This window comes from Strongylocentrotus purpuratus, unplaced genomic scaffold, assembly GCF_000002235.5.
Source record: "Strongylocentrotus purpuratus isolate Spur 01 unplaced genomic scaffold, Spur_5.0 spur5_scaffold_5, whole genome shotgun sequence".
NCBI lineage: Eukaryota > Metazoa > Echinodermata > Echinoidea > Camarodonta > Strongylocentrotidae > Strongylocentrotus > Strongylocentrotus purpuratus.
Genome location: NW_022145611.1, coordinates 23,696,661 through 23,713,221, shown reverse-complemented (window position 1 = coordinate 23,713,221; position 16,561 = coordinate 23,696,661). Strand labels below are relative to the sequence as shown.

Below are 16,561 nucleotides of genomic sequence, written 5' to 3'. Positions count from 1 at the left end.
AAGAGCGTGATTTTACTTCAAGAAAGTGCTCAAGTTCTTCTGGTTCTAAACTATACACACGATATAGATATTTTATCGTACATAATTATGTGTGTGTATGACTGTGTGCGTTCGAGATTCATGCAGATATTATCCAGCTGTTTATTACTCAAGTACACACATTTCCAGGTGAAGAATTATGATAGAAATTTGACAAATGCAAACCACTTTGGCGACTCTCTGGAAATAAACACACAATTATTATTGTGAGAAATGAAAATGAGAATATATATATATTTACATACATAATAATACGATATTGTGCGTGTATGTTTGTGACTGTTTTATTGTCATTTGGGAAAGAGAAAGGGAGATCCGGGGATATATTTGATTTTCAATGAATACTCAATAAGCAATAACGATACAAGGGCGTTCAATTTCCTCTCAACGGGACACGAAACATCAGAAGAAAGACCCAGGTCCCAGTGTATATTTCTCCTTCAGTACATCCCACCCTTTGTCCGCGGTATCTAAAGCCAGTGACAACGTATTGATTTTTAAGGCACCCACAACGTTGCTCCAGGGACATTCGGGTATTTTTGGCGGGGAAAGTTTCCGAATAGAGCGTCGAAACCATCTGCGTGAATCATTGGATGGTAAATTCATTAGAAATGCCCTCCAGTTAGTGTTAGGAACGGAGAACATTCATACATAATTCCTTGCCATACCAAAGCTGCATTAGCATACCTTAACGCGTACCCTCGTCTACGTCTCTCCTTGAACTTGTTCACAGGGCTAAGGGGGACACACGGTGCATGGGGGTCACAATTGATGACCTCTTTAGTTTGTGAGTTGCTTTTCATTCATAAACTCCAGCATAAGCTCTCTCACTTTACCTCCCTCTCTCTCTCTTTCTCTCTCTCTCTTTCTCTCTATTTCGGTTTCTCTCTCTCTCTCTCTCTCTACAGAAACGATTTTCCATCGTCTCATCAATTACATACGACGGGGGTACCAAACTAGCAAACGTCGCATAATGTCCCCTCGTGACCTCATTCATTCATGAAAATTTGGCAGTGAACTCTCGGACTTGACCGATTTGCTCCTGACAAAGATCTTTAACTATTCTCCACCAAGCCAGGCCATGGGAGCGCGCCATAGTAATTCAATCACGATTTGCCCCCGCCATGTGCCCTAGTAGTGCTTTCACATACACGTGGCTCTGTGGCTCTGTCAGTGGTCGCATGGCGAAATGTTGTATTGTGAATATGCATAATGATTGCAGAGTCTGTCAAAAAAGTATTTCCTTTTCCTTTTCAATGCTGACAGGCTGACACCGTGGCGATAAAACGACTAGTGAAGTTTATGCTTACACGTTATAAATCGTCATAAGCATGGGGCACTAAACCAATCATAACACTATAACCCCATTAAAAAGCAGGGCAAAGCGATGTATATGTGAATCCTTCTGATTGTAGATGAGAAATGAGATGAGAAATGGTGAGACTATTCCAATGAGAGGTGAAATTATAAGAAACTAGGCAGATATCATAACTGACCCCCCCCCCCCCCACACTCCTAGTTTTACAGTATTCCCTGCTAGTGCTACACAATTCATTTAAGTACAAAGTTGTATTAGTTTTTGCAATCTTTCTTTATCGAAATTATGAGCATCATCAAACTGCGTTTCCTCAACTTATTAGGACCCCTAATTTTACTATAAGCCTAAATAATTATGCCCTGATGTAAACGATCAACATTACGATTGCTCGTATAATGGAGCTCCCTGTACGTACTATATTAAGTTAGCTTGTCATGGCCCGATATGGTGACAATTCCACCAACAGTGTTTAACACGTGCTTTGAATAGGCATAACATAGCTATATAATACTCAACCAATCTTTGAGATTAATAAAATCAAGAAGCGTATGCATGCGTGGCAATTACAAAAACCGAAAGTCATAATAAAAGGATGAAAAAGCATGATTATGATAATAGAACTCTCGCACGGAGTTTGTAGGGAAAAAGCAATTATAATAATTATCTAACCAAACAAACGACATTCATTTATTTCACAATACAAACAAGGAAGAAGAGCTTCAAGAACGTTATATTTTTGTTGGGGGTCCTTCGTTGAACAATATATATTTGAATGTAAAGCACGAAGTATGCGCCGCAGCTTTCAAGCACATACAGTGTTGTTATTTCCTTTTCCTTGTCGCTATAACAATATTATAATGCATCATGTGTTTTTCAAATGTGAGTTTAAATGATGGTGTTTAAATGATGGTGAAATAAATAACTTGTATTGAAATTGAACTTTAAATTCAAAAAGAGAAAAATGTGCATTCATTCTTTAACAGACACCGCCAACACGACTTTAAACCCAATGATTTTTTGCCATTCAGGGTATTTCAATTTTGAATGCAGTCTGTTGTCGGTCTAGTGTTGCATGATCTCCTCGTGACTGGGGTATTGAGTCTAAAAGCAGGGGGAGGGGCAAGTAATCAGTACCTTCATAATTATTTTCCAAAATGAGCCAAAATGTCTACTTCTCGTATTAGAAGTATGCATTAGAAGTATGCATTTTAGTCGATGGAAAGATCAATGCCGAGGTGAAAACTTGCACCAATCGATATCTTGTATTTCATGTACCCTTCACATCTCCATATCTTCTTAAAAACTAAATGCCCCCATTTAAATTATAAAAGGGGCAATGTCATGAGTCCATTTCTGGATTAATAGTAAACGTGGTAAACGTGGTATGCTTATAACGATGTGTATCAGTTGTATTTGTGAATGTTGTATTTGCAATGTATGTTTTCTGATGTAGGAACCCTTATGGAACATTGCCAAAATGTCTTTTTTTATAGCTCACTGATCCGCTAAAATCAATTGAATCACAGTTTGGAATTGTTTGTGACCCCTGACCACGCATTATGAGTAATGATAATACGTCATGCTATTGATATGATAACACATAATTATACCGCGTCAAGTACGACGCTCCTAGAAGCCATGCGTGACAATAATGCTAATCAAATTAACAAAAAAAAATTTGTCTACATGATTGTGGTCTACATTGGATTTACCGATGGATAAACCGAAGACCCGGGGATATATCAAAGAGAAATTTGTAAAGGCAAATGAAGGGCATTTTTAATCAGGACAACCATGTAGTGCCTGCCCACCTGCCAAATAGAACAGGGGAGTACATAACCAAACGTTTGACTAGTATTCGATTGCAAGATTATTCATTACATGCTGTCTTAAATTACAGGAAAAATATTCACTTCACAAAGGCAAAAAAGAAAAGTATAAATCAGAATTACTACCCCGACTTATTTCCTTTGAGGAACGGGTTTATTTGCAATGATTTTCCAGCAGAAGATTGAGATATTAACTAACTTTTTGTGCATATCAATGTACCCATTGGACGAGAAGTCACGAGATGCACTTATTATATATCGTTGTTAACTGAATTATATTACCTAATACTTCTAATGCTGACCCCTATCCATACGTGGTGAGAGGTCCATCCAACAAATACTTTAGTATTATACGCCGACAATTAAATAACATGTAATATTAATACTCACATCATTGCAGACAGGATATCAAAGATCCAAATGGAAAGCCAAATCTTTAAAATACTACCTTCGTGGCTATACGTTCCACTGGCTTCTATTTCTCCTACTACCATGACTATACGAGCTAGGCTAGCTATCGCTATTTTTGCTGACAGTATTTTTAACTTTAAAAATTGGGTCTATATTCTCTTTCTGTATTTTCCCTCCCCTCAAAATCCTTTTTTTCTACTTTATTCCACCGATCAACGTACAGGGTTCTATGTTTGGTGTTCAATCACATGGGATGCTCAAAAACACACAAAATGCAGTCTTTCACCCAATGTGTGATACCGAGTATCCTCTATACAGACGTCATACAAACGGTTTTGAATGGAAATTGTACGACTTAACCAGTTTTCATAAGAATTGAAATGACCCATATCATGTGAAAGTTCAAAGTGGACCATACTTATGTCCTTACCGTTGCTGTACTTGACCTTCCAAGGCTGTTCCGAGATAATCAAGTCGGGTATGGACAGTCGGCTGTATGCAAGGAGGCCGTTACTGCCAATAGTTCTTACCGCCTTCTTGCAATGCGGGCAGCAGCTGACGGATCATTCGTGACACAAAACGAGTCCGAGGTCATGGCGGGTCATGGTTTAAACTACCGGTAGTAACTTGACATTGATAATTAGCAACACAGGAGAGGTGAAGGAAACCTTAGTACTGGTTGATGGTGAAGTATAATTCATAATTAACTTTCCAGATTTTAATCGTGGCTAGGTCAAAAATCGTTAATGTCCGGTCTCTTCTCTTTGTGAGAGGTCGTTAAAAAAAAAAAGTTTGTTCTGCAGTGTACCTGAACAACAATCGAAAATATTGGTTTAATTAAGAGGATAGGCAAGAACAAGTTATTTCACATACGTTATCAATGTTTGATTGTCATATAAAATTGTGAAAATAAATCGACATTAAGATATCATCGTATTTCATGTTTGTCTTATTCAAGCTCAAGTATGGCTATCACAGTATCCGTGCAGTCAAGTCATCATATAAACTGAGACGTGGTCGCCTGGTCGGTAACGATTGGATAAAAGAGCTTGGTTATAGTCACTCATAATAATGTACTTTATTGATTACGACGATATAGGTGTATTGGGCATTATTCTCTTCTTATTTCTGCAGGTAATCTTCCACACGTATTTATTGTGGAGTATTGATTTCTTCATTTGCTTAGTCTGAATAGGGTCGCTGCATAAACACCATCAAAAGCATCATACATACTATAATCGATTTTTTTTTTCTAGACAAAAGTAGATAAAAATAAAAGGAACATTCAGTTATAATCTAGATCAATAATATAACGAAAGTATCTATTATTTTAGATTCAACGAACCCCTGTATAAGATTTGCAAAATGTACACTCGAAATAACAAACGAAACCCACGCTTTGCAATGGCACGTGGAGTAGTGATAGTATTAGTAGTAGTAGTAGTAGTAGTAGTAGTAGTAGAAGTAGTAGAAGTAGTAGTAGAAGTAGTATTAGTAGTAGAAGTAGTAGTAGTAGTAGTAGTAGTAGTAGTAGCGGTAGTGGTAGTGGTAGTGGTAGTGGTAGTGGTGGTAGTAGTATTAATAGTAATAGTAGTAGTAGTAGTAGTAGTAGTAGTAGTAGTAGTAGTAGTAGTAGTAGTAGTAGTGGTAGTAGTAGTAGTACAAGGATGAGGAAGACGACGAGGGGAGGAAGAGAAGGAGGACCAGGAGTACATGGTATGATAATTGTGCTAGTAATATATCCATTTTATATGTTGAAATATAGTAGGAATAGGACTTAATGCATAATTAAATCGTCTTTAGGTACACTTTTAACACATTATATATACTACACAAATAAAATGGTGAAACTCACAATCTTGTCATGAGATCAGGGCGATTTGTTTTAATTGTTATTAAATTAACCAGAATGTACTTTTCATTTTGGTTCCTATCATTTTCTCATTTATCACAACATTCCCAAACATGATAACACTTGTCACCATCCTACATCAAGCGTGTCGCCCCCTCACACGACTCTATAGCTCCGAAATTGACTGATGGAAAAACATCAGACAATGTGTAAACTACCCTGAAATAATAGAAGTCTAATCATCCTGCGAGTTTTTAAACGCCTATCGCATCCTCGCCTCCCACCATCCCTCCTCCATACTAACCAACCATCGACGCCTTCCAATCGTAATTCGTCCTCGCTTTCGTCTGAAACTAATGATTTCTCTCCAGGCATAACAACAACACAGAGCACCTTTAGGGAGGAGGTGTCTTTATTGGAATGACCGGCTGACACCTAGGGTAGTCTAATCTAGAAAAACTTAATAAGTTGAATAGAATTGGATTAACATGATTCGATTAGGTCGGCACGGTGGAGGGGAAAGAGAACGAAAGAGCTAGGGTGAGTTCACTGACAGATACATGGGACAAATTTGTCTCGGGCACTCGCCCAAAAAGTTGTATCTATAGCGAATTTCCATTCATACTCCCTTCAATCATAGGCCTACAAGAAAGGACAAAGACAATGAAGGCTCGACTTGGTCATACTTTATGGCAGAACTAGTATAATAGTATGGTATAACGCAGTATTTTGTATCTACACTTGTCCAATATAAAGATTATGCAGTCATGGTATCATTATCTATGATTATCATTGATTATCGTTTTTATTTTGTTTCACTTTCTAGTGTTTACTGTGTTGGGTTTTTTGTTTTTTGTTGGTTACTGCTGTTCAAAACAATCTTTAGCTCATTAATTTTATTCTATAAAGCATGTTTGACTAAATAATGAAATAAACAGATAAATTTCAAATTTCCCTTCCTATTTTACTGAAACCCTACTAAATAAACAAGGACATGCTTAAGTTTGTGGAAGAACTAGAAATTAATTTCTGTCTAACGAATGGAGAATTTCCAGAAGGAAAACAATTCCAAACTTCAAGGGAAAGTCCACCCTGATCCGATGCCGGTTTAAACAGAAGCAGAACTTTGTGAAACATATCTGTGAACGTGTGAGCAAAAATCCGAAAAAAAATAAGGAAGTTGTAAATGTTTGAAGTTTTAATCAATCAAACACAATTTGACAACACTGTGACGTATCTTGCGATCTTACGAACCATACCGCAATATAAATGATAACGAGAATATTCTGTTTTTCAAATTTTGACATACATGACCCTTTGCATATTTCATGAATAATATTGCAAATTCATCAATATACAATACACCTATAGACATAAGTGGGTTATAAACAGATGCAGCTATTCATCATGAATTATACAATAGAGATCCATCATTTTGCATGAAGGTCGGAACAATAGACATTGAAAAAGGACACAATTCTAAAATTTATTCATGCCGTCCTTGAGCATATGGCGTGTACATTTTCTCATAACACGCATCGTCCTTGACACTTTAAATTATTATGATATCATGAGAAATCTAAAAATATATAATTTTGTATGAAGATAAAAAAATCCTTCGTCAGCAAATAAGAAAATGGACGTTTATGAACTTTTTGTAAAGAGAAAATTGGAGAAGACCTCGCAAGATAGAAATTATAACGATAATATTCTGTTTTTCAAATTCTGACATTTACATGACCCTTTGCATATTTCATGAATAATATTGCAAATTCATCAATATACAATACACCTATAGACATAAGTGGGTTATAAACAGATGCAGCTATTCATCATGACCTATACAATAGAGATCCATCATTTTGCATGAAGGTCGGGACAATAGACATTGAAAAAGAACATAATTCTGAAATTAATTCATGCCGTCCTTGAGCATATGGCGTGTACATTTTCTCATAACACGCATCGTCCTTGAGACTTTACATTGTTATGATACCATGAGAAATCTAAAAATATATAATTCATCATTGGTATAAATGTCAAAACTAATTCCTAAGCTTACGTTAGGCCTTTGATCAAACGAAATGAATCAACACCAGACGGAATACAGTTAAACTGATGACGAGGCAGTCCGTGATCCCATGAATTGCATCTGTCTCATTGCGAATGATTACAAAAATACCCGTCCTGCATGCTGTCAGATCAGAGTTGAGTGTTAGGTAATGTGTGAATGGTTCACACCATCCACCAATTGCCCGTCATCTATCGACTAAACCATCCTGGTATTTTGAGATATCAGACAACATCCCATCACCACACCTCCAAACTCTCTCTCAAACCTCTCTCTCCCTATTCTCTCTATAGTAAAGTAATATGAATGGGGCTCACATCATTGCATTTTTTAATGTGATACTGCTATTTTACACTCTCTCATGTCAAGATTTGTGGTGTATTGTATGTTTTTCACCCCTTCCCCTCCCCCCCCCCCCTCTCTCTCTCTCTCTCTCTCTCCATCTTTCTTATCCAACACCACGCTGCTGTATACAGGCGGTAAAACTTTAGATAATCCAATTAAATGGAAAGTTCAGTCAGTCACAGAATGTCTTTGTACGTTTATACACAATGTTTAGGGTTTATCTATGTGATCTAAGGTAGACGTAAAATGCGTGGAAAGTATGTCAAGTGCCGTCCCGAGAAAGCTAGGACTTACCACGTGACTCACCCGTGCATTCATCTCTCTCTCCCTCTCTCACTCTATTCTCTCTCTCTCTCTCTCTCTCTCTCTCTCTCTCTCACTCTCCCCTCTCTCTCTCTAATATTACCACCGTTTTGGGGTCTCTCTCTCTCTCTCTCTCTCTCTCTTTATCTCCCCTCCTTCCCCAACTCATCTCTCTCTCTCTCTCTCTCTCTCTCTTTCTTTCTTTCTCTCCTTTTCCCTTCTCCCCATCTCTCTCTCCCCCCCCCTCTCTCTCTCTCTCTCTCTCTGAGCAGGGTCACATGCCCTCAGCTCCTGCATCCTCTAAACAGAACCATATCTCAAAACGTTAACGATAAAATTATCATCTTTATCACAAGTGTACAACATCAGGTATACATAGTTACGTACATTCGTTAACGCATATGAATTGAACACTGACGGGACACTATTAACAAATACTGTTCTATTACTCTGAATTACTGTTCTCTCCTGTTGTTTTAATTATCTAAATCTAGGCCTACATTACCTAAAAATTGGATGAATGGATGTCATTCAATAATATTCATTGAACTGTTTGTTGTTCTCTTCACTCAGATAAATTATTTATACGCTTCATTGGGAATATAAAGAAGCAATGGAATCGTGAATGCAAAGGAGATGCCGTGTATTGCATGATTTGAACACATGCTTACATTATTCATTATTCCATTCGAAAGGGGCGGGAAAGCGACTGCCGTGGCTGTCTTCATAAACGGGACAAATGCTAATCCCAAAATATATTGATTAGCTGATCCATTAACCTCATTCTAATCCACCGAAATGGTCCAGACCCCAAATCAATAACAATTGTTCTCAGGCAAAGTGACCCTCGGTTCTTTGCACGAAGGTTGGATACATACACAAGTCAATAATTTATTGGCATAAGACCTCACAAGACAATAACAACACATGACAACAATGCTTCAAGTATTCTCTCGGCGTGAGAGAACAAAAGAGACAATAATTACCCAGAAATCCTTCATCCGCAAATGTTTTGGTTTTTTAAACTGATTTCTGAACGACGCAATGAACCAACCCCAAGTTTCACTGCACGTTTACTAATCTCGCGTAAATGGAAGTTCGACAGTGATGTTAACCTGTAATAGGCCTATTATTTCAAAATTCTCCGACAACTTTCCAACTATTTCTATACCTGGGCCCCGGCTTATAAATGGTTGATATTAATTGCAACTTATTTGCGATTTAAGGCAATCGCAGCTATGTACATAAGACATATGAGACAGCAAACATGCGATAAATTATTGGAGGATTTGCGATTGAAGACGGGGCCCTGATGTTTCAAAAACGCTATTAATTATGCCGGAACAAGTTGATGTTTGGATTTCAGTCTCGAACAGAATTATCCAACTTTCACGTCCAATAGCAAGTTTCTTTCTCTCTCTCTCTCCCCCCCCCCCCCCCTCTCTCTCTCTCTTTCTCTCTTGTTTTCTTCTTTGATCTGGTTACATTCTGGTAACGTCATTACCATGTCATTAATTCTTTCTACAATACTACTAGTACTTATATTATTGATTCGATGGCTTTTCTTAGGCCTCCTCCGTCGTTGAAGATGTCATGGTAATAGCATTTCTGGTGTTAACATGAGGGGAAAATTATTAGAAGTAATCCGTTCGATTTATGTTTTTTTTTAGTAGACTGTGATAATGGATGGGAACATTTTGTGCTTCGTTTATTTATTTGTTTTGGGTTGTTTCTTCATCTTCTGTTTTTTCTTCTTCAGAACACCTTTCTTCTTCACTGCAGGGTTTCCTTACAATATTTCATATTGAATTTGGGCTACAGGGTTCGAATTGACAACATTTCCACTTGAATGTGTTCCAAAGTACCTTGTTTCTTTTTTATCTAATACTCTTCATAGACATATCATCCATTAATTTCACATATCATTCACAGACAGCACACTCATTAAACAGATTTTTATATATAATACATAGCGTATAAACACTTAGTCACATAATAAACGAATTAAAATAATAATAAATATGATTGAACTTAATACAGGTCAGAGTTTACTCACAAAGAAAATCGTTGCCAGACTAATGTCTCAATGCGAAGTCGAAAGTAAAGGTGCACGTTATTATAATGTCATATAATTCTTTGTCAAATACCTATAGTTTTTATTAGTTTAAAGATCTTTTTTGTTTGTAATGAGCTTCGAGAACCCTTCCTGGGCTGAACAGTGCACTATATTAAATGGATATAAACAGCCTCGACAATAATTCATGAATGCTAAATAACCTCGTTATATCAGTCATATACATCAACATAAACTTGTTTCATTCGATAATATCATAATCTAATCAAGGTTTAATATTACAACATGGGCAGGCCTGTGTGGTGCCACTGCACTACAGAATAATGTTAACGCAAACTTCTAAAAAAATATTTTCTCTCACACACTTTCTCTCTTTCTCTCTCTTCTCCTGTTTAATGTCCATTGTTCCCGTTGAAACCCACCATATTATTATTATTATTATCATATCATACTATAGCCACTCGGTCGCCTTAGACTGCCTATCGTTTCAAACCACCACATTGTCTGCAATCTGAATTACAACAACCTTCAACGTACGATAGACAAACGAGCATATATTATCTCTGTGTACATACATACCTCAACAACGAGATGAACAAATCTTCCTCCGAGCAAGAAAAACGTCTTGTGAAACCTTATCCAATTCGATCACGAACAGCTCATTAATTTTAGGAAACAATCATCTATTTCTCGACGCCGAGGGTCCAAGGTATGAGATGGCGAACAAACACAGGTCAATGCGGATCGCTCACGAGATGAATGATAACCGTAGTGCGAAACTGGGAGGCAGACACCGACTTATAAAAGGCAAAATATCATTGTTCGCCAGCTCAGTTAGCGCGGTGCGCCGCTGCAAAATATTTGAGAGAGAAAACAAGAGCGAGTGGAGAGAGACTACTATGAAGCGCCATCACCGACGTTTGTTCTTATAGTTTCTTTTTTCTTGAAGTTTTTTCCTTCTTCTTTTTCTAATTCTGCTTTTTACGCACATTCCTCGTCCGCTGCCTTATTGAACGTCATCGATCTATTTCATTGCCCCTCGTCATTTTTGTTTTGTTTTGATCGGTGTACATTTTTCTTCGTTTCTTTATACTTTGCTTTCAACGAGATTCTAAAGAAAATAATTATTATAGGCTTTCTTGTAAATCATTTGTTATTGAAATTAATAATCTATTCCGCTTGCATACCCCTGTACAATCCAGTTTAATTACTTTTTGTTTGTATACATTTATTTGTATTGTGAAGTAAGATCAGCTATTTCACTTGCATACCCCTGTACGATCTTTTTAGTCAGAATATGGTGCGCTTTAGAGACACCAGTATTAAGCGCCTAATAAATATTGTGTATTATTATTAGTGTTATTATTTCAGAATCTATACAGATCACATGCCATTCGATTGAAAGTTTTTTTTTTTTAGAAATCACAACATCGGAAAGAAGAATAAATTTATCAGAACTGTGTATCGTCCCCCAAGCTGCCCCCATTTAAATTTTATTACATCAATACAATTTGTTTTATCCTCAAAAAATCTAAGAAATAAACCTTGCTTCATAATAGGGGACTTATCCTACAGGACAAGCACTGCAAAATCAATATCATCTTCCCTTGACGAGAACAGCATTTGCTAAAAAAAAATAAAAAAATATTGGAATTATATTAATCAAACCATTAAACTTTAGAACAAAGCTCACACCTTAAAAACACACCTAAAACTGTCTCTGCTAAATGAATACAAAACATTGTATGCATAATTGTCGTTCTATCCATACCCGGCCTCAAACTGCTTAAACCCCTCTTAATATTTCACCACCCAGAAGCTCTACTCCGAGATGTCGTAACTCTCAAATTCTTTTTTTCTTCTTCTTATAACTTAATTGTGAAATACATAATTTCACATTCAAATTAATTAAAATAAGTCAGAGTCATTTTGTATAAACCCCAACTTTATTCGATGAGTGATTTTACAATGCATGCATTTACCACTTCAAATGAGGATGAGTTCATTAATATCTTTCCTCCAAATAACGATCTTGAAAATTCCCTGACCAACAGAGAAGGTGCAGCCCAGTGGCGGATTCAGGGGGATTCCCCCGGGGAAAAAAACGTTTAAAAACACGTCAATTTGACCCCCCCCCCCTTGGCGCTCAAGGGGGGGGGTGCGTTTTTCAAATTTTCGAGGACCAACAACAAAAAAATGTGCTTACTACCCCCCTCCCCTCCCGAGCGAATTTTCGGCCTGCGCGATTTTCAAATTTTCGGGACAAAAAAAAAATTGGGCCCCCCCCCCTAAGAAATCCTGGATCCGCGCCTAGTGCAGCCCACTTTGTTGAATTTAATAGTATCAATCTTCGTAATCAAATGAAATTCCCGAGTTCCGGCTAGATTTTAATGCAAGAAACGTTCTTGTAGATAAAATGAAGTCAAAGTATGTATCATCCAAATCGAATATCTAAGATTGCTTCATCAAATGCCATAGATGCTCTATCTGTACTTCATCAGAATACATGTAGTCTCAATATAAACTTTAATCAATCTGATTGAGAATAAGAAGAACCTTATTATGTATGATGTTTTCTGTTGACTTAAGGCCCTTCTCATTTATTTCAACCAACTTAGTCGTTTATTAATGATTTAAATGTAATTTTTTTAGACCTAGTCCAATGACTCACTCTCTCTTTTTATCTTTCGGAGGATATTCATTAATAACAAATAATGGCAAAGATAAAACTAAAGGTGGGGTCGCTTTCAAAGTTTCAGATATTAAAATAGTTTTTGATACAAGACCCGAACTACCTCATTTAACCAAAGATATCGAATGATCATTCATTTCATTATAACACACGATTACAAGAGTATCATAATGAAATATGATAATAGCTACATTTATGTTGCGCATGTATCCATCCCAGGGGATGCTCAAGGCGTCTACACAGTAGTATTATAGGAATTTATTCATTGAATGCTTTTAGCCCAGCTACTGCCCTAAGGCAGTATAGGTATTCAAGGAATAAATTCCTACCAGGTACCCTTTTGCAAGACATATAGCTGAGGTTAACAGGCCTCCCAATTCCAATTATCTTGAGTTTATTCTGTGATTCAGTCTTTCCTCTACCCCCCTTCAAAAAAAAAAAAAAAACAGTTCTTGTTTTATCATGGGATACTTTACATTCAGATTTAGATCTTTTCTTCAGGGATGCAAAGACGATCCATCCATAAGTACCTAAATGATTTTAAAGAATAACAAGTATTCTATTTCCTCGTAGGGATACTTTAACTAAGATTGGTTTACAAGAAATTACCCTGCCTCAAGGGTATAAAATACATTAGTAAGAACAACAAACAAACATTAGCGATAATTCTGTATAACATTGGCTAAAATCATTGCATACAAACATAGATTGCTTTCCACGGTGAATGTAATTGTATTTTACGAATTTGAGGACTTGTATTTATATGTTTGTCTTATGATGCATTTGATTGGACATGCACACAAATTTTTGTTACAGTATTTTTCTTTTTTACTGGAAACGACGCACTCCGATTTTGTAAAAGCCAGGGTGGTGTTTGATATTGTATGACGTGCTCTTCTAAAGATGGGGGCACGTATGCCCTTACCACCCCTCCCCACCCTATGATCAGCACCCACGGCTGTATCAGTATACCCCTTTCCTTTATGACAGTTTAGATGATACATTAAGGATTGAAACACAGACCTTCAAATATTATACTGTCCTATATAAAAAAGCAGCAATTTGTTCAAGCTTAGACAATTTTCCTTTACTGCGGGCCCATCACATCCCGTGATCTACCAAGGGAATCACGGACTCTAACAGAGCGTGAGTGATCACAGACAAATTGATTTTTTTGTCAGAGAATCCTTGCTTATGGGAAGGGTAGGAGATGATTTAATCATATAAATCCCTGCCGTATAAACCATGTATCTTGTTTACTGGGTTCCATGTATTAATTGGAACTCTCTTTCATTTAGTCTTCATAACAACACGTTTTGAGTCGACAATGTTTAAAGCACGAGATATTTTAATTTTTAATTTCTTTATTTTATATTTATATATTCATTCATTTATTTATTTTATTTACTTATATATTCTATTATACATTAATTATCTATTTATCTGTGTTAATTTATATTATGGGCGTTCCCAACTCAAGCTATGCTTTCCGGGTTTTCGCCTCCTTCCGTATCTGAATTATTTACTGTATACTCTATGTTGAAATAATTGTTACATATATCATGTATATATACATTGTGTTTTATATTGTGCTGTCGAGAAGGAAATAAATGTTAATAAATACAAAATACAAATTTGATAAAGTGTTTCGAAGAGATAAAATGTGACATACCCTCATGATGAAGTATCTAAGCATCAATATGAGTTAACCTAATGTAGTCAACATGTATTATTATTAGCAGTATCAGAGTATCAGCGGCAGTAGCGTACGCAGGATTTTCAGGGGGGGGGGGGTTAACATTTGAAAATCGCACCGAAAATTTCGCAACGACTCAGCTAGCAGCTGAATAAGCGGGGGGGGGGGGGGGGAGGGGGTAAGAGCACACACATATATATATATATATATTTTGTCCCGGAAATTGGAAAATTATGCCAACCGATATTTCGTTCAGTTAGGAACGGGGGGGGGGGGGGTAATGTCGCTTTTTTCACCCTTTAGCAAAAAAACAAAACACACATTTTTTTTAAAAATTGTTTTAATTTAAAAAAAATTAACCCCTAAAACCACACCTGCGTACGCGCCTGGTCAGCGGAGTACCTATTTATTAAACAATGTAGGTTCTGGATGGATGGGGAAGTGGCGAAGGCATTCATGTTTATCTTTCGCTTGGAGATGATGCAATTCATCATCTGCGAGAATGATGTGTCATTCTACGCTGTGGGGGAGGGAGAGAGCATGAATGGAAATATCTTTTTCTTTTTTTAAAGTATCTAAGAATTAAAATTCCTCAATTATTAGGAACAACAGACCGCCCTCTCCTGGAATCCCCACTGTTAAAAATAAAAAAGATACTTTTTCTCCTCTATTCTAGTGGCGATTTGGGGAAACATAATTTGTCATTTGCATTTGTCATTTGTTTTTGCATTTGTCAACGTTCTTCATTCTTACATTAATATTTTTAAAAAATAGTACAACATAATATTTGAACCTATATAGTGTCCAAACTTAAGTTGCGATTCCACAATACATTTTTGTTTGCATTGTATATTTATCCCGTTTAGTGATTTTTTGCTGTAAATATATTATTTTTATCATTTTCCGCTGCCTAGATTTGAATTTTTCTTGTTATAATAATTATGTAACAATGGAAAATATACACAATCTATGCAGTTGTGCAGGTCTTCATGAAACAATCAGTGCTGCATTTCAAATAGTAATGATCGGTCTTATTGGATCTACTATTGAGACCTGGCGATGGGATTGCAATTGCATCAATTTGAGACGGAGAACATGAGGTTTGTCTATCAAAAAGGCCTCAATCTAACAAGTGAATATACATATTATGTATCCTTAACAGCCAATATAATATTGAAAGCTGACTTCAAAATGGGCAATCTTACCGTTTACAATCGACGTATGTTGTAATTCCTTGCTTCATAACGTTAAATGGAAAAAGACAATTTCATTTTTTTCTTCTTCACCAGGGCGCTGTCATTGCTACGCATGAAGACTCTCCTTCAATGGTCCTGCCACTTAAATCTGAAAAATGTGTTTTTCTCACATCGTTATGAAACTTCTATACATAATTTTATTTGCCTCTGTGCAATTTTTCAACAGACACATTTTGGCGATGTTCATGTTTGTTTGATCTTGTTTATAAAATATGTTGTGACAAGTCTTCGGACTGTCACGTCGGGATTTGTAACTGCTAACAGACCGGATCTAAACTAGGATTATCAGAAACAAGCTGCGAAATGATTGCATGATGTTGTTTTCAGTCATAATCATGTTCGACCAAGAAAACAGTGCAGTAAAATAGACAAGTTTACAAATAATTAAAATGCAAAACATGCTTCTGCTACATTTGTTTTTTTACTTGTGACATCCATAAAGCATTCTAGAAGCTTGTCCGACATAGCAACAATGAACAAATGTTACCTTAATTATAACAATGCTTTGTGATATCGTAGAGATTAAGAGTACATTAATTTAAACACATCTGTAAACTCATCTATTGGCGCTATGATATATAAACCAAAGCCATATTTCTTTATCTTTCTCTACCATTATACTTTTAATCATGCATTTAATTTTTGGAAATGCCAGGAGCAATAATGTGATCGAAG

General features: G+C 36.5%; 1 protein-coding gene across 1 annotated transcript in view; it reads right to left on the bottom strand.

Moving 5' to 3' along the window:
• LOC580339 (sodium- and chloride-dependent betaine transporter) overlaps positions 1-11,030 on the bottom strand; it is a 66,282-nt gene extending 55,252 nt beyond the window's left edge. Inside the window, exon 1 of the mRNA XM_780405.5 lies at positions 10,822-11,030. The gene's annotated coding sequence lies outside the window, so the exon portion shown is untranslated. The remainder of the gene's footprint in view (positions 1-10,821) is intronic.
• Positions 11,031-16,561: the final 5,531 nt, after the last annotated feature.